This window comes from Triticum dicoccoides, chromosome 5A (assembly GCF_002162155.2).
Source record: "Triticum dicoccoides isolate Atlit2015 ecotype Zavitan chromosome 5A, WEW_v2.0, whole genome shotgun sequence".
NCBI lineage: Eukaryota > Viridiplantae > Streptophyta > Magnoliopsida > Poales > Poaceae > Triticum > Triticum dicoccoides.
The window spans coordinates 675,448,349-675,472,506 of record NC_041388.1 but is presented as its reverse complement, the minus strand read 5'-3'; positions in this window follow the sequence as shown (position 1 = coordinate 675,472,506).

The window sequence follows — 24,158 nt, the reverse complement described above, 5'->3', positions numbered from 1 at the left end:
TTGGTGCGGTGCCGCGCATTAATGCAATGAAGAGGTCGGCATGCATAGAAGGCTCGTGGATGGCCCTTGCCCGTGTCAAGACATACTGGGCGGAGATGGATGCCACCACTGTTGTGGCGCAGGGTTCGGCCATAGGCTGAGTGGCTGCCGAGCACTATTTTAAAGAAGTTCTTAAGGGTGCTCGTTTGATAGAGGCCCAGTGCTCGAAGAATATTATGTTTGAGTGACATGTATTCCCATTGTAAAAACAATGTTTTTATTAAATTTATCAAGGCTGTATTTATACTTTTGCCTGAAAGTAATATGATGCCTCCTGTGCAGCCGTTTATGTATAACCTGAAAGATTGCAGTCGTCGGCTTCAGCCCCCACGCATATAATGCGGGGGTGTTCGCAGAAGACGCGTATTCACACTTAATCCAATGTCTTGGTCCTAATAAGGAGGTGATGGCGCAGCGAACTAGGCAACCGGACTATAATGCTTTAACACTTTCACTTAGCCATAGGAGTTTGACGGTGGGGCTACTATATAGCCCCTGGTGGCTCCGCACTCATCCGAATTCGGGGTGCGTCCATGCCTGGCCGGAAATGGCCCTTCGTTAGGCGGAGGAATTCCAACATTCCGATAGGTCATCGAGTGGTTGACCAGTCTCACGCTATATCATGATAGTCACTTTTCGACTTCCTCCACTAAGGTGCTCGTCTGGATGAGTCGGGGCACAATCGCAGTGGTTCTCCTGGTGCCGCCTTAGCCGATAGAGCGGAACATAAGGCAGCAAAAAACAGGAGCCGGGCAAACCCAACATTTGACCAAAGACATGATTCGGAGCCGATGCATATAAGGCCAAACTTGCGACGCCGAACACTCCCTAAGGTATTCGGTCTTTATGGTATAAACCGGGCCTAAATAGTGCCCTTTGTAAGAAGCCCCTGGTGTCCAGGTACGTGCATTATTCTGACGTGGCCACATGCCAAGACGTCAGCATTCTTCTCAATAGTATTGAGAATCCGAGGGGTGTGTATCAACAAGAGACAGCAAGAAAGGTTTATGCAGGGTCTTAATCTAAAAAGAATCCTTTGAATGGGTCCCTGCTGCATGTCTACGCCTGTGTCTCCGTTGTGCCATATCCTGGACGGGTGTAGCACGATGGTCATCTATAAAAGAGAGGAACTTAGGTGAAAAGTTATCGTGTAAAAAGGTAGGTTTAAAGAAACCATGTACAATTCAAGATGAGTAACAATTGCCACTTGTCTGCGCGCGTTGAGCCCCTTGTATTTGTAATAGGGGTGTGGCCATCAAACCTGTGTGAATTACATATAGCTGCGTCAGACTCGTCTAACCATGTCCGTAGTCTTGACGACCTATCGAATGCTTTAGTTGGTGAGGCCGTGTTAGTGTGCGGCTGCCAAGGTAGCCGCACTCTCTTCGGCGCGCAGGGATCGCTCAATATTTCCATTTACTGTAATGATGCCACGTGGACCGGGCATCTTAAGCGTGAGGGAAGCGTAATGCGGTATTGCATTAAAGCGAGCGAAAGCTTCACGTCCAAGTAGTGCTTGATAGCCACTTTGGAACGGAGCAATGTGGAAGGTTAAATTTTCACTATGGAAGTTACCGGGGAAGCCGAATATAACCTCTAGTAGCAGGGAGCCCGTGCAATGAGCCCCTGGGCCTGGCGTTACTCCTTTAAAGGTAGTATTGTTGTGGCAAATTTTCGTTGGGTCTATCCCCATTTTGCGGACTGTGTCTTGATATATTAGGTTTAGACTGCTGCCACCGTCCATCAGGACTCGTGTGAAGAGGTATCCGTCAATTATTGGGTCTAATACCAAGGCAGCCCATCCTGCATGCCGGATACTTGCTGAGTAATCCCGATGGTCGAAAGTGATCGGTTGAGACGACCAGTGGCAGGACTCCGCGGTGAGAGGCCCTTGGGCATATTTCTCTCAGAGTGCCGCTTTGTTTCTCCCCTTGATCACGTGTAACACGTTTACTGTTTTGACTTCTGGTGGAAATTTCTTTTGTTCCCCAGTGTCTTGCTTGAGAGGCTCATCCTCGTCTTCGCTTGGTGTATCCTCCCACTTGTGTACGGCGTTGAGCTTGCCGGACTGCTTGAAGACTCAACATTCTCTGTGGGTATGATTAGCGGGTTTACCAGGGGTGCTATGGATCTGACATATTTGGTCCGGAATTTTGTTTAGGCTGGACAGTTCATCTCTGGCGCCTTTAGAGGGCGGCTTTTGCTGACCTGGCCGAGAGCTTTTGAATCCGGCGTTTACCACCGTGCTCTTCGGGCTGTCTTCTTTATTCCGGCGCTTATTATTTTTGCTGCCTCGTGATTTCCCGTTTCCATCCCTAACTTTGGATGTACTTGGGTCGCTGGTGCTGCATCGGGCTAGCCAGTTGTCCTCGCCTGCGCAAAAGCGGGTCATGAGGCTTGTTAATGCTGCCATTGTTCTCGGCTTTTCTTGGCCGAGGTGTCTGGCAAGCCATTCGTCTCGGATGCTGTGCTTAAAAGCTGCCAAGGCTTCGGCGTCTGGACAGTCGACTATTTGGTTCTTTTTAGTAAGAAACATGTTCCAAAGCTTTCGGGCTGACTCACCGGGCTGTTGAGTTATATGACTCAAATCGTCCGCATCTGGAGGTCGGACATAAGTCCCTTGAAAATTTGCCCGAAAAGCGTCTCCGAGCTCTTCCCAGCTTCCAATGGAACTTTCAGGGAGGCTTTTAAGCCAGTGCCGAGCTGGCCCTTTGAGCTTGAGGGGTAAGTATTTAATGGCGTGGAGATCTTCTCCTCGAGCCATATGGATATGGAGGATATAGTCCTCAATCCATACCCTAGGGTCTGTTGTTCCGTCATATGCCTCTATGTTTACGGGTTTGAATCCCTCTGGAAATTCATGGTCCAGCACCTCGTCGGTGAAACATAGGGGGTGTGCGGCACCCCTGTATCTGGGTGTACCGCGTTGTTCGGATGTTTGTTGTGTTGCATCGTATGCTGGAGCACGCTTGCGTGGTCCATAGATAGATCTGGTTGCACCGTCCTATTGATGCGAGCCCTCGCGTGGAGCGCATATTGGCTTATGTGCGGCGTTGTTTGCCGCTCTATGTTGGCCGTGAGGTCGTCTATCCGGCCATATGGCCGTTTTAATTTTTGGTTGCGGGGGATCTAAGGCCTCCTCATCAAATTCAGGTAGAAACTTCCGCTTCGGGTAGCTCTTGGTGGGGCGATTACCGCCGTACTTTGCTGCTGTGTTGAGTACTTTACTCCATCTGATTCTGAGTGTGTCTTGCGCAGCCTTAAGCCTTCGCTTCTGCTTTTTTAGACTCCTCACGGTGGCAACAAGCCTTTGACGGGCATTCTGTTGCTCCGGGTGTCTGTCTGGTGTGATGTCGTCCAGACTATTATCTCTGACAGAGTCGGGTTGTTCGGTTTGATTCTCCGTGTTGCCGTGGTCCGGCGATGGTTCACCCTACTCTAACGTTGGGTCTATATGATCGTTGTTTCTGCCGAGGCGGGATTTGGAGCGGCGCTTACGCCGCCGCTTTGACTGCTTCTCGAGGGGACAACCCTTCGTTGCGTCCTTCCGTTCCTCGTCGTCGTTTTCTTTTGGTGTGTCCACCATGTATACGTCATGTGATGAAGTGGGCGTTCAGTGCCCTGTGGGCAGTGGATCCTGTTCGTCTCCTGCATCGTCGTCCATACCGTCGATGTCTTCGGAGTCGAAGTCGAGCATGTCGGTTAAGTCATCGACGGTGGCTACTAAGTGGGTGGTGGGTGGGCGGCGAATTTCTTCGTCATCCGCATCCCAATCCTGTCGGACATAATTCGGCCAGGACTCTCCTGACAAGGAGAGAGACTTTAATGAATTTAGTATGTCGCCGAAGGGCGAGTGCTGAAAGATATCTGCGGAGGTGAACTCCATGATTGGCGCCTAGTCAGATTTGATAGGCATGGGCGCAGGCGGTTCAGAGTCCATGGCCGGGGAAGGATCCGGCAGTTTGGCAACACGGCTCTCGTGAAGGGTAAGGTCGATATTCGGCTCGTTCGCCGCTGAGGATACGGCCTCCGTGACGGGGTCTATCCACCCGTCCATGGATGGCGCAACTGGCTCCGAATTGAGGCTCGGAGCGGCTGCCGGTGCGATCTCCTGAATATGGTCAGATGATAGAGCTAAATCATACTCATCGTGACCGCATGGCGCACAAGGCAGGGGCTCGAATCCGTCGAGGATCATGTCTCCGTGGATATCGGTCATGTAATTTAAGCTTCCAAACCTGACCTGATGGCCAGGGGCGTAGCTTTCGATTTGCTCCAGATGGCCAAGCGAGTTGGCCCGCAGTGCGAAGCCGCCGAACACAAAGATCTGTCCAGAGAGAAAAGTCTCACCCTGGACTGCATCGCTATCGATGATCGTAGGAGCCATCAAGCCTAATGGCGACGACACAGAGGAACTCTCAGTGAAAGCACCAATGTCTATGTCAAAACCGGCGGATCTCGGGTAGGGGGTCCCGAACTGTGCGTCTAAGGTGGATGGTAACAGGAGGCAGGGAACACGATGTTTTACCCAGGTTCAGGCCTTCTTGATGGAGGTAAAACCCTACGTCCTGCTTGATTAATATTGATGATATGGGTAGTACAAGAGTAGATCTACCACGAGATCACAGAGGCTAAACCCTAGAAGCTAGCCTATGGTATGATTGTATGTTATTGTGTCCTATGGACTAAAACCCTCCGGTTTATATAGACACCGGGGGGCTAGGGTTACACAAGGTCGGTTACAAAGGAGGAGATATACATATCCGTATTGCCTAGCTTGCCTTCCACGCCAAGTAGAGTCCTATCCGGACACAGGACGAAGTCTTCAATCTTGTATCTTCATAGTCCAATAGTCCGGCCAAGGGATATAGTCCGGCTGTCCGGAGACCCCCTAATCTAGGACTCCCTCAAGTAGTAAGAAACATCTTCCAGGGAGAATAGTTCCGTTAAGGGTTCCTTTCCCTGGGTACGCATGCCCTAATGTGCATGTCCGAACCGCGAAAAGAAACGCAGGCTGTAATCATCTGGGGGCATTTTTTCAAATTAAATAAAAGTCATCTTTTGTTCGCCGACCGAACATTCCCTTAAGAACGCTAGCTTTCGGCTTCACCCAGTCTGAGGTACACATCCGGCTGACCCGGCAGTAACAATCACAGAGGTGCTCCCCTTATGCCCTAGCCAAATTAACGGGAACGTAGGGCATAAATACAAGAGCCAGGAAACCCAGTTTGGCCAAAACTTAAGTCATATTGATGCATATAATGGCGAAAAAAGGTACATGCGGAAGAATGACACATGTGCGGGACATAAAGCCCAGAAAAATAATTATATTAAGCTTCTGTGTAAGAAGCCCCCAGGTATAATGAGCACGGCGTGATTGTGCAATCAAGACACAAGTTTAGCCTTTTAGGGCCGGGATGAGAAAAAAAAGAGGAAGAGGGAAAAAAGACAGATATGCAAAAAATTGACGGGGGTGAGGAGACGAACATATAATCCGGCGCTAGGCGCAGAATCTTCGGAGTCTGGCTGCGTTCCATGGGTTTGGCTCGATTCGATTATCCGATGCATCCCGCAGATGGTACGCTCCAACGGTCAAAACCTGGTCAATAATGAAGGGACGTTCCCATTTGGGCTTGAGCTTGTTCTTTTTCTTCTCCAGCAGACATAGAACTAGTTCGCCAACATTGTAGGTTTTGGCACGTACTTCTCTGATGTGATACCTTCGAGCCTGTTGCTGATAAAATGCGGAACGAGCCTTTGCCACGTCGCACTCCTCCTCCAGGGCGTCCAAACTGTCCTGCCGATCGAGCTCGGCCTCTTTTTCTTTGTACATGCACACTCGAGGTGAGTCATGAATTATGTCGCAAGGCAGAACCGCCTCTGCGCCGTACACCATAAAGAACGGTGTGTATCCGGTAGTGCGATTCGGTGTGGTCTGCAGCCCCCATAGTACGGAGTCGAGCTCCTCTACCCAGTGCGTGTTTGATTCCATTAAGGACCGCACTAGTCTGGGTTTAATGCCGCTCATGATAAGACCATTTGCTCGCTCAACTTGACCGTTAGTTTGCGGGTGATAGACAGAAGCATAGTCGAGCTTGATGCCCATATTGCTGCACCAGAGTTTCACCTCGTCGGCTGTAAAATTTGTGTCGTTGTTAGTGATGATACTGTGGGGGACACCGTAACGGTGTACAATCCCAGATGTGAAGTCTATTACCGGTCCGGATTCAGCCGTTTTCACAGGTTTGGCTTCTATCCATTTGGTGAATTTATCCACCATGACCAGTAAGTATTTTTTTCTTATGGGTTCCCCCTTTAAGGGGTCCGACCATGTCAAGCCCCCAGACCGCGAAGGGCCAAGTGATGGGGATTGTTTGGAGGGTGGTGGGTGGCATATGGCTTTGGTTTGCAAAAGGTGGCAACCGACGCAATGTTGGACCAGATGCTGTGCATCTGCCCGGGCCGTCGGCCAATAAAAACCTATACGGAAGGCTTTACAAGGGCCCGGGCTGCGGCGTGGTGGCCGCCAAGTCTGGCATGGATTTCTTCCAAAAGCTTCCACCCTTCCTCTTCGGAGATGCACCTTTGAAGGACTCCGGTAGTGCTTTTCTTATAAAGCTCTTCCTCGTGGACCTTGTAGGATTTAGATCGCCGCACTATGCAGCATGCTTCATTTTGGTCTTCAGGTAGTTCCTGCATGGTTAGGTAGGCTAAGAATGGCTCTGTCCAGGGGGCGATGACGACCATTATTACATGGGCTGAAGGTGTTATTTCAATGGCACAGCCTTTGATTGTGTCGGAGTATTCGGTATCCGGTGTTGTGACCGGGCCTGGGCTCTTATTGCCGGTGTCCCCTTCCAATACCACAGATGGCTTAAACAGTTTTTCCAGGAAGATGTTAGGTGGGACAGGGTCGCGCTTAGCGCTAAGACGGGCGAGGATATCCACCGCCTGATTATTTTCCTGGTCCACATGGTGGAATTCAAGCCCCTCGAATCGAGCTGACATTTTGAGAATGGCGTTGCGATATGCCGCCATTTTCGGATCCTTGGCATCAAAGTCTCCATTTATTTGGGATATTGCGAGGTTTGAATCCCCACGCACCTCCAGGCTTTGAATTCCCATGGAAACTTTCATCCGGAGACCGTGCAATAGGGCCTCGTATTCAGCTGCGTTATTGGAGTCTGTGTATAGTATTTGGAGTATGTATTGAACTGTATCTCCCGTGGGGGACGTCAGGACGACGCCAGCCCCCGGACTAACCATCATTTTAGAGCCATCGAAGTGCATGATCCAATTGGAGTACGCGCCGTACTCTTTAGGGAGTTCGGCTTCTGTCCATTCAGCGATGAAGTCAGCCAGCACTTGCGACTTGATGGCTCGCCGTGGTTTGTATGTTATGTCGAATGGGAGGAGCTCGATGGCCCATTTGGCAATCCGGCCCATGGCATCGCGGTTGTTTATTATGTCGTTGAGTGGTACTTCAGAGGCCACCGTGATTGAACACTCTTGAAAGTAGTGTCATAATTTCCGGGATGCCATGAATACCGCGTATGCTATCTTTTGGTAATGTGGGTACCGTGATTTGCATGGAGTGAGGACAGTAGATACATAGTATACCGGCTTTCGAAGCGGGAATTTATGTCCATCTGTCTCTCGTTCGACGACGAGCACTGCACTTACAACTTGGTGCGTTGCTGCTATATATAATAGCATTGGTTCGCCGACATTTGGCGCGGCCAAGATTGGGTTGGTGGCCAGGATGGCTTTTATGTCTTCCGATCCGGCCGTGGCTGCGTCCGTCCACTGGAAGTGTTCGGTGCGCCGAAGAAGGCGATAAAGGGGGAGTGCCTTTTCTCCTAATCGGGAGATAAAGCGGCTTAAGGCCGCCACACATCTAGTTAACTTCTGTATTTGCTTGAGGTCGGTTGGGGTAGCCAACTGCGACAGGGCTCGGATTTTAGCCGGATTTGCTTCAATTCCTCTACTGGAGACGATGAAGCCCAGGAGCTTTCCAGTGGGTACGCCGAAAACACATTTTTCCGGATTGAGCTTAATGTCGTATGTTCGGAGATTGGCGAATGTGAGCCTCAAGTCGTCTATTAAGGAGTCGACGTGTCTTGTTTTAATGACCACATCGTCTACATATGCCTCCACTGTCTTGCCGATCTGCTTTTCCAGACATGTTTGAATCATGCGCTGATATGTTGCGCCGGCGTTTTTGAGCCCGAAGGGCATTGTGTTAAAACAGAAGGGGTCGTATGGAGTGATAAATGTTGTTGCGGCTTGATCAGACTCCGCCATCTTAATCTGGTGGTAACCGGAGTATGCATCGAGGAAGCACAATGATTCGTGTCCTGCAGTAGCGTCGATGATTTGATCGATGCGAGGGAGGGGTAAGGGATCCTTTGGGCAAGCCTTATTAAGGTCTTTGAAGTCGATGCATAGGCGCCAGGATTTGTCCTTCTTTGGTACCATCACCAGGTTTGCTAGCCAGTCCGGATGTTTTATATCTCTAATGAACCCGGCCTCTAGTAGCTTGGCTAGCTCCTCTCCCATGGCTTGTCTCTTAGGTTTAGAGAAACGCCAAAGAGTCTGCTTGACCGGCTTGAATCCTTTTAGAACATTAAGGCTATGCTCGGCCAATCTGCGTGGGATTCCTGGCATGTCTGAAGGATGCCAGGCGAATATGTCCCAGTTCTCACGCAGAAACTCCCGTAGTGCGGCATCTACAATAGGGTTTAACTGTGTCCCGATGGATCTTGTTTTTGTGTGATCCGTTGGATGGACTTGGAATTTGACTATTTCATCCGCTGGTTTGAGGAGTTATTCCCAATGCGTCGGGCCCGATGACTCTCTTCTGTGATAACACTGGAGCTATTGCCCTTGCCAGGGAGCCCAGGTTTCACAAGAAGACCAGGCATATCAAGCGTTGCTTCAACTCCATTCGTGAAAATGTTCTAGATGGAGACATAGAGATTTGTAAAGTGCATACGGACCTGAATGTCGCAGATCCATTGACTAAACCTCTTCCACGAGCAAAACATGATCAACACCAGAACTCTATGGGTGTTCGATTCATCATAATGTAACTAGATTATTGACTCTAGTGCAAGTGGGATACTATTGGAAATATGCCCTAGAGGCAATAATAAAATGGTTATTATTATATTTCCTTGTTCATGATAATTGTCTATTGTTCATGCTATAATTGTGTTATCCGGAAATCGTAATACATGCGTGAATACATAGACCACACCATGTCCCTAGTGAGCCTCTAGTTGACTAGCTCATTGATCAATAGATGGTTATGGTTTCCTGACCATGGACATTGGATGTCATTGATAACAGGATCACATCATTGGGAGAATGATGTGATGGACAAGACCCAATCCTAAGGGTAGCACAAGATCGTGTAGTTCGTCTACTAAAGCTTTTCTAATGTCAAGTATCATTTCCTTAGACCATGAGATTGTGCAACTCCCGGATACCGTAAGAATGCTTTGGGTGTGCCAAACGTCACAACGTAACTGGGTGGCTATAAAGGCACACTACAGGTATCTCCGAAAGTGTCTGTTGAGTTGGCACAAATCGAGACTGGGATTTGTCACTCTGTGTGACGGAGAGGTATCTCTGGGCCCACACGGTAAGACATCATCATAATGAGCTCAATGTGACCAAGGAGTTGATCACGGGATGATGTGTTACGGAACGAGTAAAGAGACTTGCCGGTAACGAGATTGAACAACGTATAGGGATACCGACGATCGAATCTCGGGCAAGTATCATACCGGTAGACAAAGGGAATTGTATACGGGATTGTTTGAATCCCCGACATCGTGGTTCATCCAATGAGATCATCGTGGAACATGTGGGAACCAACAAGGGTATCCAGATCCCGATTGGTTATTAACCGGAGAGATGTCTCGGTCATGTCTGCATGATTCCCGAACCCGTAGGGTCTACACACTTAAGGTTCGGTGACGCTAGAGTTGTTATGGGAAATAGTATGCAGTTACCGAATGTTGTTCGGAGTCTCGGATGAGATCCCGGACGTCACGAGGAGTTCCGGAATGGTCCGGAGGTGAAGATTTATATATGGGAAGTCATCTTACAGTCACCGGAACTGTTCGGGGGTTTATCGGTATTGTACCGGGACCACCGAAGGGGTTCCGGGGGTCCACCGGGAGGGTCCACCTGCCCTAGAGGGCCCTATGGGCTGTATGTGGAAGGGAACTAGCCCCTAGGTGGGCTGGGCGCCATCCCCCCTAGGGCCCATGCGCGTAGGGTTGGGGGCCTAAAGGGGGCGCCCCCTTGGCTTGGGGGGCAAGCCCCCTCCCCTTGGCCGCCGCCCCCCTCTAGATCTCATCTAGACGGGCCGGCCCCCCTTTCCCCTTCGCCCTAGAAATAGAGGGGTGGAGGGAGGGCAGCCGTACCACATCCAAGGCGCAGCCCTCCCCCTCTCCAACACCCCTCCTCCTCCGTAGTGCTTGGCGAAGCCCTGCCGGAGAACTGCGAGCTCCACCACCACGCCGTCATGCTGCCGGAGTTCTTCCCCAACTACTCCTTCCCCCTTGCTAGATCAAGAAGGAGGAGACGTCCCCAAGCTGTGCGTGTGTTGAACGTGGAGGCGCCGTTGTTCGGCGCTTAGATAGGAATCAACCGCGATCTGAATCGCTACGAGTACGACTCCTTCATCCACGTTCTTTTAACGCTTCTGTCTCGCGATCTTCAAGGGTATGAAGATGCACTCCCCTCTCTCTTGTTGCTAGTCACTCCATAGATTGATCTTGGTGATGCGTAGAATTTTTTTTAATTTCTGCAACGATCCACGCCCACTTGCCCGTCCCAGACCACGCCAGACCTCCCCTGTGCCCCACCGCCAGCGTCCACGACCGGGGCGGTGGGATGTAATTGGGATTGGCTGTCGGCGTCCACCACCGGACTGGAGGACCCGATTGTTTTTTTTCAGGGGTCCTTTTGCAAAATAAAACTGTAGCGGGATGCAATTGACTATTTTTTTGCCACGTCACCCCTTCTGGCGGGACTCACCTGTCATAATCGTGCTCAAAACGTCCTAAGCCAGCGACTAGTGTTTTTTGTAAAAAATTATGAAAAAAATAGTGCTTTTTGGCACAATTCCGTAAATATGTGGTTCCTGCAAACCTTACCTGAAGTGTCAATGTTTTTTTCTATTCACTCATCGGTCCGAGGTGTAAGGAACATGGCCCATCTAGCAGCCAACAGGTGTATTCCGGTCGAAGATGACAGACAAATGGCGCTGAACGGATGAAATCGTGCATTAAGTTGACCTAAAATGCATTTTTTATGAGCAAGACTAAGCAGGCACGAAAACTAGGGGCAAAATCCATGAATGTTGAACCGAGGGCATGGATGCAACTAGGGATAGCACCCGCCGGGTTTGGGGTACAGCTAGAGTTACCCTATACCCTTACCCATCCTCCTTGAGCTTACCCATTATCCGTACCCATACTCGTTAACAGGTACAATTTTTCCCCATACTCATCACCCAATAAGGTAAATGGGTACCCACAGGTAAAAATACTTGTGTGCACACATCAACTTGAGCAAGAAATAGTCATAGTCGACAAGATATCATTGACCTCTTTCGTTTCATTTCTAGCCAAACTTTAGAAATTATCTTCTGTTTGTGTATTCCTTGACCTCTTCCACCTCCTCCTGTACATCTTAATCATGGGAAAGAACAACATGATCTCCATCTTCATCCATTGGGGCATATGTATCATTGGCATATTCACAAGGAACATGCACTTGGCTGCTGAGCTTGTACTACTGCAAAAGGAGCATAAATAACAAAATAGAAATCACATTCATATATGGAGTCTACTGAATATAATACTTGATTCTTAATGATCACTGAAATTACCATGCTCATATATACATAATGCACTACGTACTAAAGTCCTGTACTTATATAACATCTCTACATATCGAATATCTTCTATATATAGAAAAATCATATTCATCACAATAGCTATATACTGTATACATCATGTATAAGCAGAAATCAATGCTTATATGCACGAATGCAACTATTTTTTTAAATAATACAATTATTTTATTAAATTTTAGAAATATTACGATAATTATTTTTTTCAAAAATAATACCCAGTTGGCCTACTGCTGGCCGATTGGACCCCAGTCGGCCCACTGCTGGCCAATTGGCGCCCAGTCTGCTTCCTCTAGGCCGACAGGTGCATGCATCCATTTATCTGTTGAATAAGTATTTGAAAAATGTTGCAGAAGTACTAAAAAAAATGTTGACCATGCATATAAAAATTTTAATCAAGCATTTGAAAAAAAATATTGAACAAATATTTGAAAATTGTTGAAAAATATTTGAAACTATTGAATAGGTATTTGAAAAATGTCGAAGAAGTATTTAAAAAAATGTTGATCATGTATATAAAAATGTTAATCAAGCATTTGCAAAAAATGTTAAACAAGTATTTGAAAAAATATTGATCATGTATATAAAAATGTTGAACAAGTATTTGTAAAAATGTTGATCATGTACGTAAAAATATTGATCAATATAAAAATATTGATCATGTATATTATGCACATGTTAAACATTTTTTCAAATACTTGTTCAATTTTTTAAAATACTTGTTTAACATTTTTTCAAATACCTTTTCAACATTTTTATATACATGATCAACATTTTTACAAATACTTGTTCAATATTTCTATATACATGATCAATATTTTTTTAAATACGTGTTCAACATTTTTTCAAATACTCGTTTAACATTTTTTACAAATGCTTGATTAACATTTTTATATGCATGATCAACATTTTTTAAATACTTCTTCAACATTTTTCAAATACCTATTCAACAGATAAATGGGTGCATGCACATGTCGGCCTAGAGCAAGCGGACTGGGCGCTGAGGCCAATCGGCCAGCAGTGGGCCGACTGGATTCAATCGGCCGGCAATGGGCCGACTGGGGCCCAATCGGCCAGCAGTAGGCTGACTTGGTATTATTTTTAAAAAGTATAATTACGGCGTAATATTTATGAAATTTAATAAAAATGTTGTATTATTTTAAAAAAATAGCCACGAATGCATCACCTCATCCATATAAAAAAACTACAAGATCAATGCTCCATCCATCGACGAGATCGGGGTTGTCGTGCCATGCTCCTGGCCGTGGTGGAGCCGTGGTGGTCGCCGCCCTCTGTCTAAATCCGCATGAGTGTGAGCTGCATCTGTTTCTCCCGGTCACCATCCTCACGCAAGGTGTGGTCCTCACCGGCAAGGTCCATGGCGTCCGAGCAACTGGAGGCGATAGCAACGGCGAGGCAGTGAGTAACTGGAGGCGGTGACTAGCAATGGACGAGGTGGTGAGGAGACGAGATGAGACGAGGAGATGAGGATATCTATCTAATTATCTAAATATGGGATGTGATCATGTATTCATTATTCATCATCACCTAATCACGTTAATCCAGGAGATAAGGAGAGATTTATGGGATTTCTTCTGCCATTACATGTTTCCTTTCCATGTTACCATGTACCTACTGCCAACGTGGGCTACTCAGGGCATGTACAATGGTTGATAAGACAGTCTTATCTTAAGTCTTGCATGTAATTTAGAGATGACAAAAACGTATGTCTACAATGGGTTATATCTTAGTCTTATCTTCAATAACTAGCAATTCCTTAAAACATGGTGAGACAAATTGTGCTAAGAGATCATCTCTTGTCTTATCTTAAAAAAGAGAAGACAAGCCTTTTCTTATGAGTTCTCTCTCCTCCACCTCATCATTTATCCTATGTGGCACTTCTAAGATAGCACCATTGTACATGTGTAATCAATGGCTACGAGATTAGACTCATTTTGTGGGAAATTAAATTAGATAACTGAATAGTGAGGGCACGCTTAACATATTTTAGGTGGGTCTATGGGTACATGGGTATGGGTTATGATATCCCATACCCGTACCCACTATACCCGATGGGTTTAATATTTTTCCATTTATATGCCCATGGGTAATCTTTTATCACATACTCTTGCCCTAATAGGGGTTTTACCCGTCGGGTCGTGGGTAATCGGTACACATTGCCATCTCTAGATAGATATCGTGCCTTGGTCTAGCTGGCACATGGTTCCAATACTGACTCAGAGTGGTTTTGACTGGTCATTGCCCACATGGATCTCTCTCTCTATCACTCTCCCTCCCTCTCCCTCTCTCTCTCTCTCTCTCTCTCTTGAAGGCATTCCATCGAACAGTTGTCACGTGCCTGCACCGCCTCCTCCTTGTAACCTATGTGCCATGGTGGCAAACAGTACCGACAAGCGGCATCACTACCCCAACTAGACCCGAAGCCCTGAGAAGCCTGGCCCAATTCAGGACGAGGCCCAAGCAAAATGCAAAAGCGTGTGTGAGGAGCAATCCCAAGGTCATCGACAATAAGTGGCATCTGCATTATATTGATCATTTTGACCCAAGGCTGAGGTTGTATGACATTCATGAGTCATTTTGGGTTCAGTTGGCCACGTTGAATTTATTATCACCAACCACGACATATTTTGTCGGTTGCAGTATGTCTATAGGAAAGTTTTGGGCTAAAATGGAGATGTACATTTTGGCATATATCATCATCAGCTTGTTTTCTTTTCTTTGCCATGGTTTCCAATAAGTAAACATCCTTTGCAGTAAAATAGAAGATACTGTGGTGGTGTTGATCCAGACTTCGTGGCTGATACAGAGCTAGGTGTGAAAGGAGACCCCTTTTACCCATCCTACCGTGGTGGGTACATCGTGATGTGGGCAGCTGCTGATGGCTTGGACATGGATGCCCGGGTGGCGGCCCCGGGTGTCAGTCCACGTGGTTAGCTCTCCGGCGGGCAACCATGTGGCGGTGGTGACTCTCTGTCTTGGTCGTGCGGGTGACAGGACGGGTGAGGTGGGTGGCTCGGGCGCCATCTCTGTCTTCTCAGTGGTGGTGCTCCGATCTAGATCTGGGGATCATACCTCACCATGCTAGTCCTGGACACCTTGTGGTGACATGGGTGAGTTGCCGACGACGTCGACACTTGCGGGCGCCGCTATCTTCCTGAGGATGTTGTCGGTGTTCTTCTCCCCGGGTCAGGTCTTAGGGTGAAAACTATGTTCGTTGCGGGCGCGGCAGTGGCGATGCTTGGCGTTGTTTTCCCTCCTGAGGGCGTTGTCGTGGAGCTTAATTAGGTGTGCTAGGTGTTGGGGAACGTAGTAATTTCAAAAAAATTCCTACGCACACACAAGATCATGGTGATGCATAGCAACGAGAGGGGAGAGTGTGTCCACGTACCCTCGTAGACCGAAAGAGGAAGCGTTAGCACAACGCGGTTGATGTAGTCGTATGTCTTCACGATCCGACCGATCAAGTACCGAACGCACGACACCTCCGAGTTCTGCACACATTCAACTCAATGACGTCCCTCGAACTCCGATCCAGCGGAGTGTTGAGGGAGAGTTTCATCAGCACGACAGCGTGGTGACGATGATGATGTTCTACCGACGCAGGGCTTCGCCTAAGCACCGCTATGATATGACTGAGGTAGATTATGGTGGAGGGGGGCACCGCACATGGCTAAAAGATCCCAGAGATCAATTGTTGTGTCTATGGGGTGCCCCCCACCTCCGTATATAAAGGAAGGGAGGAGAGGGCCGGCCAGGAGGAGGCGCGCCCAAGGGGGGAGTCCTACTCCCACCGGGAGTAGGACTCCTCCTTTACCTATTTGGAGAGGGAGAGGGAAGGAAGAGGAAGGAGGGAAGAAGGAAAGGGGGGCCGGGCCCCCTCCCAATTCGGATTGGGCTTGGGGGGCGCCCTCCCCCTTGCTCCTTTCCCCTCCTTTCCACTAAAGCCCATTAAGGCCCATATACCTCCCGGGGGGTTCCAATAACCTCCCAGTGCTCCAGTATTATCCCGATCTCACCCGGAACCATTTCGGTGTCCAAATATAGTCGTCCAATATATCGATCTTTACGTCTCGACCATTTCGAGACTCCTAGTCATGTCCGTGATCACATCCGGGACTCCGAACTACCTTCGGTACATCAAAACATGTAAACTCATAATATAACGGTCATCGAACTTTAAGCGAGCAGACCCTACGGGTTCGAGAACTATGTAGACATGACCGAGACACGTCTCCGGTCAATAACCAATAGCATAACAACATACGTTGTTCCCTTTGTCATCAGTATGTCACTTGCCCAAGATTCGATCGTCGGTATCTCAATACCTAGTTCAATCTCGTTACCGGCAAGTCTCTTTACTTGTTCCGTAACACATCATCCCGCAACTATCTCATTAGTTGCAATGCTTGCAAGGCTTAAGTGATGTGCATTACCGAGTGGGCCCAGAGATACCTCTCCGACAATCGGAGTGACAAATCCTAATCTCGTAATACACCAACCCAAAAAGTACCTTTGGAGACACCTGTAGAGCACCTTTATAATCACCCAGTTATGTTGTGACATTTGGTAGCACACAAAGTGTTCCTCCGGTAAACGGGAGTTGCATAATCTCATAGTCATAGGAACATGTATAAGTCATGAAGAAAGCAATAGCAATAAACTAAACGATCAAGTGCTAAGCTAACGGAATGGGTCAAGTCAATCACATCATTCTCCTAATGATGTGATCCCGTTAATCAAATGACAACTCTTTGTCTATGGCTAGGAAACATAACCATCTTTGATTAACGAGCTAGTCAAGTAGAGGCATACTAGTGACACTCTGTTTGTCTATGTATTCACACATGTATAATGTTTCCGGTTAATACAGTTCTAGCATGAATAATAAACATTTATCATGATATAAGGAAATAAATAATAACTTTATTGTTGCCTCTAGGGCATATTTCCTTCAGTCTCCCACTTGCACTAGAGTCAATAATCTAGATTACACAGTAATGATTCTAACACCCATGGAGCCTTAGTGTTGATCATGTTTTGCTCGTGGAAGAGGCTTAGTCAACAGATCTGCAACATTCAGATCTGTATGTATCTTGCAAATCTCTATGTCTCCCACCTGGACTTGGTCCCGGATGGAGTTGAAGTGTCTCTTGATGTGCTTGGTTCTCTTATGAAATCTGGATTCCTTTGCCAAAGCAATTGCACCAGTATTGTCACAAAAGATTTTCATTGGATCCGATGCACTAGGTATGACACCTAGATCGGATATGAACTCCTTCATCAGACTCCTTCATTTGCTGCTTCCGAAGCAGCTATGTACTCCGCTTCACATGTAGATCCCGCTACGATGCTTTGTTTGGAACTGCACCAACTGGTAGCCCCACCATTTAATAAAAACACGTATCCGGTTTGCGATTTAGAATCGTTCGGATCAGTGTCAAAACTTGCATCGACGTAACCATTTACGACGAGTTCTTTGTCACCTCCATAAATGAGAAACATATCCTTCGTCCTTTTCAGGTATTTCAGGATGTTCTTGACCGTTGTCAAGTGATCCACTCCTGGATTACTTTGGTACCACCCTGCTAAACTAATAGCAAGGCACACATTAGGTCTGGTACACAGCATTGCATACATGATAGAGCATATGGCTGAAGCATAGGGAACATCTTTCATTTTCTCTCTATCTTCTGTAGTGGTCGGGCATTGAGTCTTACTCAACTTCAAACCTTGTAACACAGGCAAGAACCCTTTCTTTGCTTGATCCATTTTGAACTTCTTCAAAACTTTGTCAAGGTATGTACTTTTTCAAAGTCCAATTAAGCGTCTCGATCTATCTCTATAGATCTTGATGCCCAATATATAAGCAGCTTCACCGAGGTCTTTCATTGAAAAACTCTTATTCAAATATCCTTTTATGCTATCCTGAAATTCTATATCATTTCCAATCAACAATATGTCATCCACATATAATATCAAAAATGCTACAGAGCTCCCACTCACTTTCTTGTAAATACAGGCTTCTCCAAAAGTCTGTATAAAACCATAAGCTTTGATCACACTATCAAAATGTTTATTCCAACTCCGAGAGGCTTGCACCAGTCCATAAATGGATCGCTGAAGCTTGCACACTTTGTTAGCTCCCTTTGGATCCACAAAACCTTCTGGTTGCATCATATACAACTCTTCTTCTAGAAATCCATTCAGGAATACAGTTTTGACATCCATTTGCCAAATTTCATAATCATAAAATGCAGCAATTGATAACATGATTCGGACAGACTTAAGCATCACTATGGGTGAGAAAGTCTCATCATAGTCAATCCCTTGAACTTGTTGAAAACCTTTTGCAACAAGTCGAGCTTCATAGACAGTAACATTACCGTCAGCGTCAGTCTTCTTCTTGAAGATCCATTTATTTTCAATGGCTTGCCGATCAACGGGCAAGTCAACCAAAGTCCATACTTTGTTCTCATACATGGATCCCATCTCGGGTTTCATGGCCTCAAGCCATTTTGCGGAATCTAGGCTCACCATCGCTTCTTCATAGTTCGTAGGTTCGTCATGGTCTAGTAACATAACCTCCAGAACAGGATTACCATACCACTCTGGTGCGGATCTCACTCTGGTTGACCTACGAGGTTCAGTAACAACTTGATCTGAAGTTTCATGATCATCATCATTAACTTCCTCACTAATTGGTGTAGGTGTCACAGGAACCGGTTTCTGTGATGAGCTACTTTCTAATAAGGGAGAAGGTACAGTTACCTCATCAAGTTCTACTTTCCTCCCACTCACTTCTTTCGAAAGAAACTCCTTCTCTAGAAAGATTCCAAATTTAGCAACAAAAGTCTTGCCTTCGGATCTATGATAGAAGGTGTACCCAACAGTCTCTTTTGGGTATCCTATGAAGACACATTTCTCCAATTTGGGTTCGAGCTTATCAGGTTGAAGCTTTTTCACATAAGCATCGCAGCCCCAAACTTTAACGACAACTTTGGTTTCTTGCCAAACCATAGTTCATAAGTCGTCATCTCAACGGATTTTTATGGTGCCTTATTTAACGTGAATGTAGCTGTCTCTAGAGCATAACCCTAAAATGATAGCGGTAAATCAGTAAGAGACATCATAGATCGCACCATATCTAGTAAAGTACGATTACGACATTCGGACACACCATTACGCTGTGGTGTTCCGGGTGGCGTGAGTTGCAAAATTATTCCGCATTATTTCAAATGAAGACCAAACTCGTAACTCAAATATTATCCTCCACGATCAGATCGTAGAAACTTTATTTTCTTGTTACGATGATTTTCAACTTCACTCTGAAATTCTTTGAACTTCTCAAATGTTTCAGACTTATGTTTCATTAAGTAGATATACCCATATCTGCTTAAATCATCTGTGAAGATAAGAAAATAACGATACCCACCGCGAGCTTCATTATTCATCGGACCAAACACATCTATATGTATGATTTCCAACAAATCTGTTGCTCGCTCCATAGTTCCGAAGAACGGTGTTTTAGTCATCTTGCCCATGAGGCACGGTTCGCAAGTACCAAGTGATTCATAATCAAGTGGTTCCAAAAGTCCACTAGTATGGAGTTTCTTCATGCGCTTTATACCGATATGACCTAAACGGCAGTGCCACATATAAGTTGCACTATCATTATCAACTCTGCATCTTTTGACTTCAATATTATGAATATGTGTATCACTACTATCGAGGTTCAATCAGAGTAGACCACTCTTCAAGGGTGCATGACCATAAAAGATATTACTCATATAAATAGAACAACCATTATCCTCTGATTTAAATGAATAACCGTCTCGCATCAAACAAGATCCAGATATAATGTTCATGCTCAACGCTGGCACCAAATAACAATTATTCAGATCTAAAACTAATCCCGAAGGTAGATGTAGAGGTAGCGTGCTGACTACGATCACATCGACTTTGGAACCATTTCCCACGCGCATCGTCACCTCATCCTTAGCCAATCTTCACTTAATCCGTAGCCCCTATTTCGATCAAATATTAGTAACAGAACCAGTATCAAATACCAAAGTGCTACTGCGAGCATTAGTAAGGTACACATCAATAACATGTATATCACATATACCTTTGTTCACCTTGCCATCCTTCTTATCCGCCAAATACTTGGGGCAGTTCCGCTTCCAGTGACCAGTCTGCTTGCAGTAGAAGCACTCAGTCTCAGGCTTAGGTCTAGACTTGGGTTTCTTCTCTTGAGCAGCAACTTGTTTGCTGTTCTTCTTGAAGTTCCCCTTCTTCTTCCCTTTGCCCTTTTTCTTGAAACTGGTGGTCTTATTGACCATCAACACTTGATGCTCCTTCTTGATTTCTATCTCCGCAGCCTTTAGCATTGCAAAGAGCTCGGGAATCGTATTATCCATCCCTTGCATGTTATAGTTCATCACGAAGCTCTTGCGGCTTGGTGGCAATGATTGAAGAATTCTGTCAATGATACTATCATCCGGAAGATTAACTCCCAATTGAATCAAGTGATTGCAGTACCCAGACATTCTGAGTATATGCTCACTAACAGAACTATTATCCTCCATCTTGCAGCTGTAGAACTTATTGGAGACTTCATATCTCTCAATTCGGGCATTTGCTGGAAATATCAACTTCAACTCCTGGAACATCTCATATGCTCCATGACGTTCAAAATGTCGTTGAAGTCCCGGTTCTAAGCCGTAAAGCATGGTACACTAAACTATCGAGTAGTCATCAACACGCGACTGCCAAGCATTCACAATGTCTGTAGTTGCTGGCACAGGTGGTACACCTAGCGGTACTTCCAGGACGTAATTCTTCTGTGGAGCAATGAGGATAATCCTCAAGTTATGGACCCAGTCCATGTAATTTCTACCATCATCTTTCAACTTTGCTTTCTCAAGGAACGCATTAAAATTCAACGGAACAACAGCACGAGCCATCTATCTACAATCAACATAGACAAGCAAGAAACTATCAGGTACTAAGTTCATGATAAATTTAAGTTTAATTAATCATATTACTTAAGAACTCCCACTTAGATAGACATCCCTCTAATACTCTAAGTGATCACGTGATCCAAATCAACTAAACCATGTCCGATCATCACGTGAGATGGAGTAGTTTCAATGGTGAACATCACTATGTTGATCATATCTACTATATGCTTCATGCTCGACCTTTCGGTCTCAGTGTTCCGAGGCCATATCTGTTATATGTTAGGCTCGTCAAGTTTAACCTGAATATTCCGCGTGTGCAACTGTTTTGCACCCGTTGTATTTGAACGTAGAGCCTATCACACCCGATCATCACGTGGTGTCTCAGCACGAAGAACTTTCGCAACGGTGCATACTCAGGGAGAACACTTATACTTTGATAATTTAGTGAGAGTCATCTTATAATGCTACCGTCAATCAAAGCAAGATAAGATGCATAAAAGATAAACATCACATGCAATCAATATAAGTGATATGATATGGCCATCATCTTCTTGTGCTTGTGATTTCCATCTCCGAAGCACCGTTATGATCACCATCGTCACCGGCTCGACACCTTGATCTCCATCGTAGCATCATTTTCATCTCGCCAACTTATGCTTCTACGACTATCGCTACCGCTTAGTGATAAAGTAAAGCATTACAGGGTGTTTGCATTGCATACAATAAAGCGACAACCATATGGCTCCTGCCAGTTGCCGATAACTTGGTTACAAAACATGATCATCTAATATAATAAAATTTAGCATTATGCCTTGACCATATCACATCACAACATGCCCTGCAAAAACAAGTTAGACGTCCTCTACTTTGTTGTTGCAAGTTTTACGTGGCTGCTACGGGCTGAGCTACGCATCAAAACCACAACGATAGTTCGTCAAGTTAGTGTTGTTTTAACCTTCTCAAGGACCAGGAATAGCCACACTCGGTTCAACTAAAGTTGGAGAAACTGACACCCGCCAGCCACCTGTGTGCAAAGCACGTCGGTAGAACCAGTCTCGCGTAAGCGTACGCGTAATGTCGGTCCGGGCCGCTTCATCCAACAATACCGCCGAACCAAATTATGACATGCTGATAAGCAGTATGACTTGTATCGCCCACAACTCACTTGTGTTCTACTCGTGCATATAACATCAACGCATAAAACCAGGCTCGGATGCCACTGTTGGGGAACGTAGTAATTTCAAAATTTTCCTACGCACACGCAAGATCATGGTGATGCATAGCAACGAGAGGGGAGAGTGTGTCCACGTACCCTCGTAGACTAAAAGCGAAAGTGTTAGCACAACGCGGTTGATGTAGTCGTATGTCTTCACGATCTGACCGATCAAGTACCGAACGCACGGCACCTCCGAGTTCTGCACACATTCAACTCGATGACGTCCCTCAAACTCCGATCCAGCCGAGTGTTGAGGGAGAGTTTTGTCAGCACGACGGCGTGGTGACGATGATGATGTTCTACCGACGCAGGGCTTCGCCTAAGCACCGCTACGATATGACCGAGGTAGATTATGGTGGAGGGGGCACCGCACACGGCTAAAAGATCCAAGAGATCAATTGTTGTGTCTATGGGGTGCCCCCCTCCTCCGTATATAAAGGAGGGGAGGAGAGGGCCGACCAGGAGGAGGAGGCGCGCCCAAGGGGGGAGTCCTACTCCCACCAGGAGTAGGACTCCTCCTTTTCCTATTTGGAGAGGGAGAGGGAAGGAAGAGGAATGAGGGAAGAAGGAAAGGGGGGCCGGCCCCCTCCCAATTCAGATTGGTCTTGGGGGGCGCCCTCTCCCTTGCTCCTTTCCCCTCCTTTCCACTAAAGCCAATTAAGGCCCATATACCTCCCGGGGGGTTCCGATAACCTTCCGGTGCTCCGGTATTATCCCGATCTCACCCGGAACCATTTCGGTGTCCAAATATAGTCGTCCAATATATTGATCTTTACGTCTCGACCATTTCAAGACTCCTCGTCATGTCCGTGATCACATCCGGGACTCCGAACTACCTTCGGTACATCAAAACATATAAACTCATAATATAACCGTCATCGAACTTTAAGCGTGCAGACCCTACGGGTTCGAGAACTATGTAGACATGACCGAGACACGTCTCCAGTCAATAACCAGTAGCGGAACCTGGATGCCCATATTGGTTCCTACATATTGTACGAAGATCTTTATCGGTCAAACCGCATAACAACATACGTTGTTCCCTTTGTCATCGGTATGTTACTTGCGCGAGATTCGATCGTCGGTATCTCAATACCTAGTTCAATCTCGTTACCAGCAAGTATCGTTACTCATTAGTTGCAATGCTTGCAAGGCTTAAGTGATGTCCATTACCGAGTGGGCCCAGAGATACCTCTCCGACAATCGGAGTGACAAATCCTGATCTCGAAATACGCCAACCCAACAAGTACCTTCGGAGACACCTGTAGAGCACCTTTATAATCACCAGTTACGTTGTGATGTTTGGTAGCATACAAAGTGTTCCTCCGGTAAACGGGAGTTGCATAATCTCATAGTCATAGGAACATGTATAAGTCATGAAGAAACCAATAGCAACAAACTAAACGATCAAGTGCTAAGCTAATGAAATGGGTCAAGTCAATCACATCATTCTCCTAATGATGTGATCTCGTTAATCAAATGACAACTCTTTGTCTATGGCTAGGAAACATAACCATCTTTGATTTACGAGCTAGTTAAGTAGAGGCATACTAGTGACACTCTGTTTGTCTATGTATTCACACATGTATCATGTTTCCGGTTAATACAATTCTAGCATGAATAATAAACATTTATCATGATATAAGGAAATAAATAATAACTTTATTATTGCCTCTAGGGCATATTTCCTTCACTAGGGTCTAGTGTGGTGTTGTGTTCAATTTGTTTTGGTTTTGTTGCTAGTTGTCTTCGGATCGGTTTGTGAGAGGGTCACCTCATCACCTTGTATCGTTCGGCCGTATACATTTATGGCTTTATTTATAAAGCGGGGCGAAAGTTTATTTCGATGGAAATAGAAGATACTGTAGAAGTAGTTAATGGATCCAAATTTACCTCAGTAGCCTTAATTTTCTCTCTTTCAAGATTCTTTTTGGATGCGGTTTTATTGTGTTCAGTTTGATGGAAGAGTCCGGCTGCGACAAAACCGATC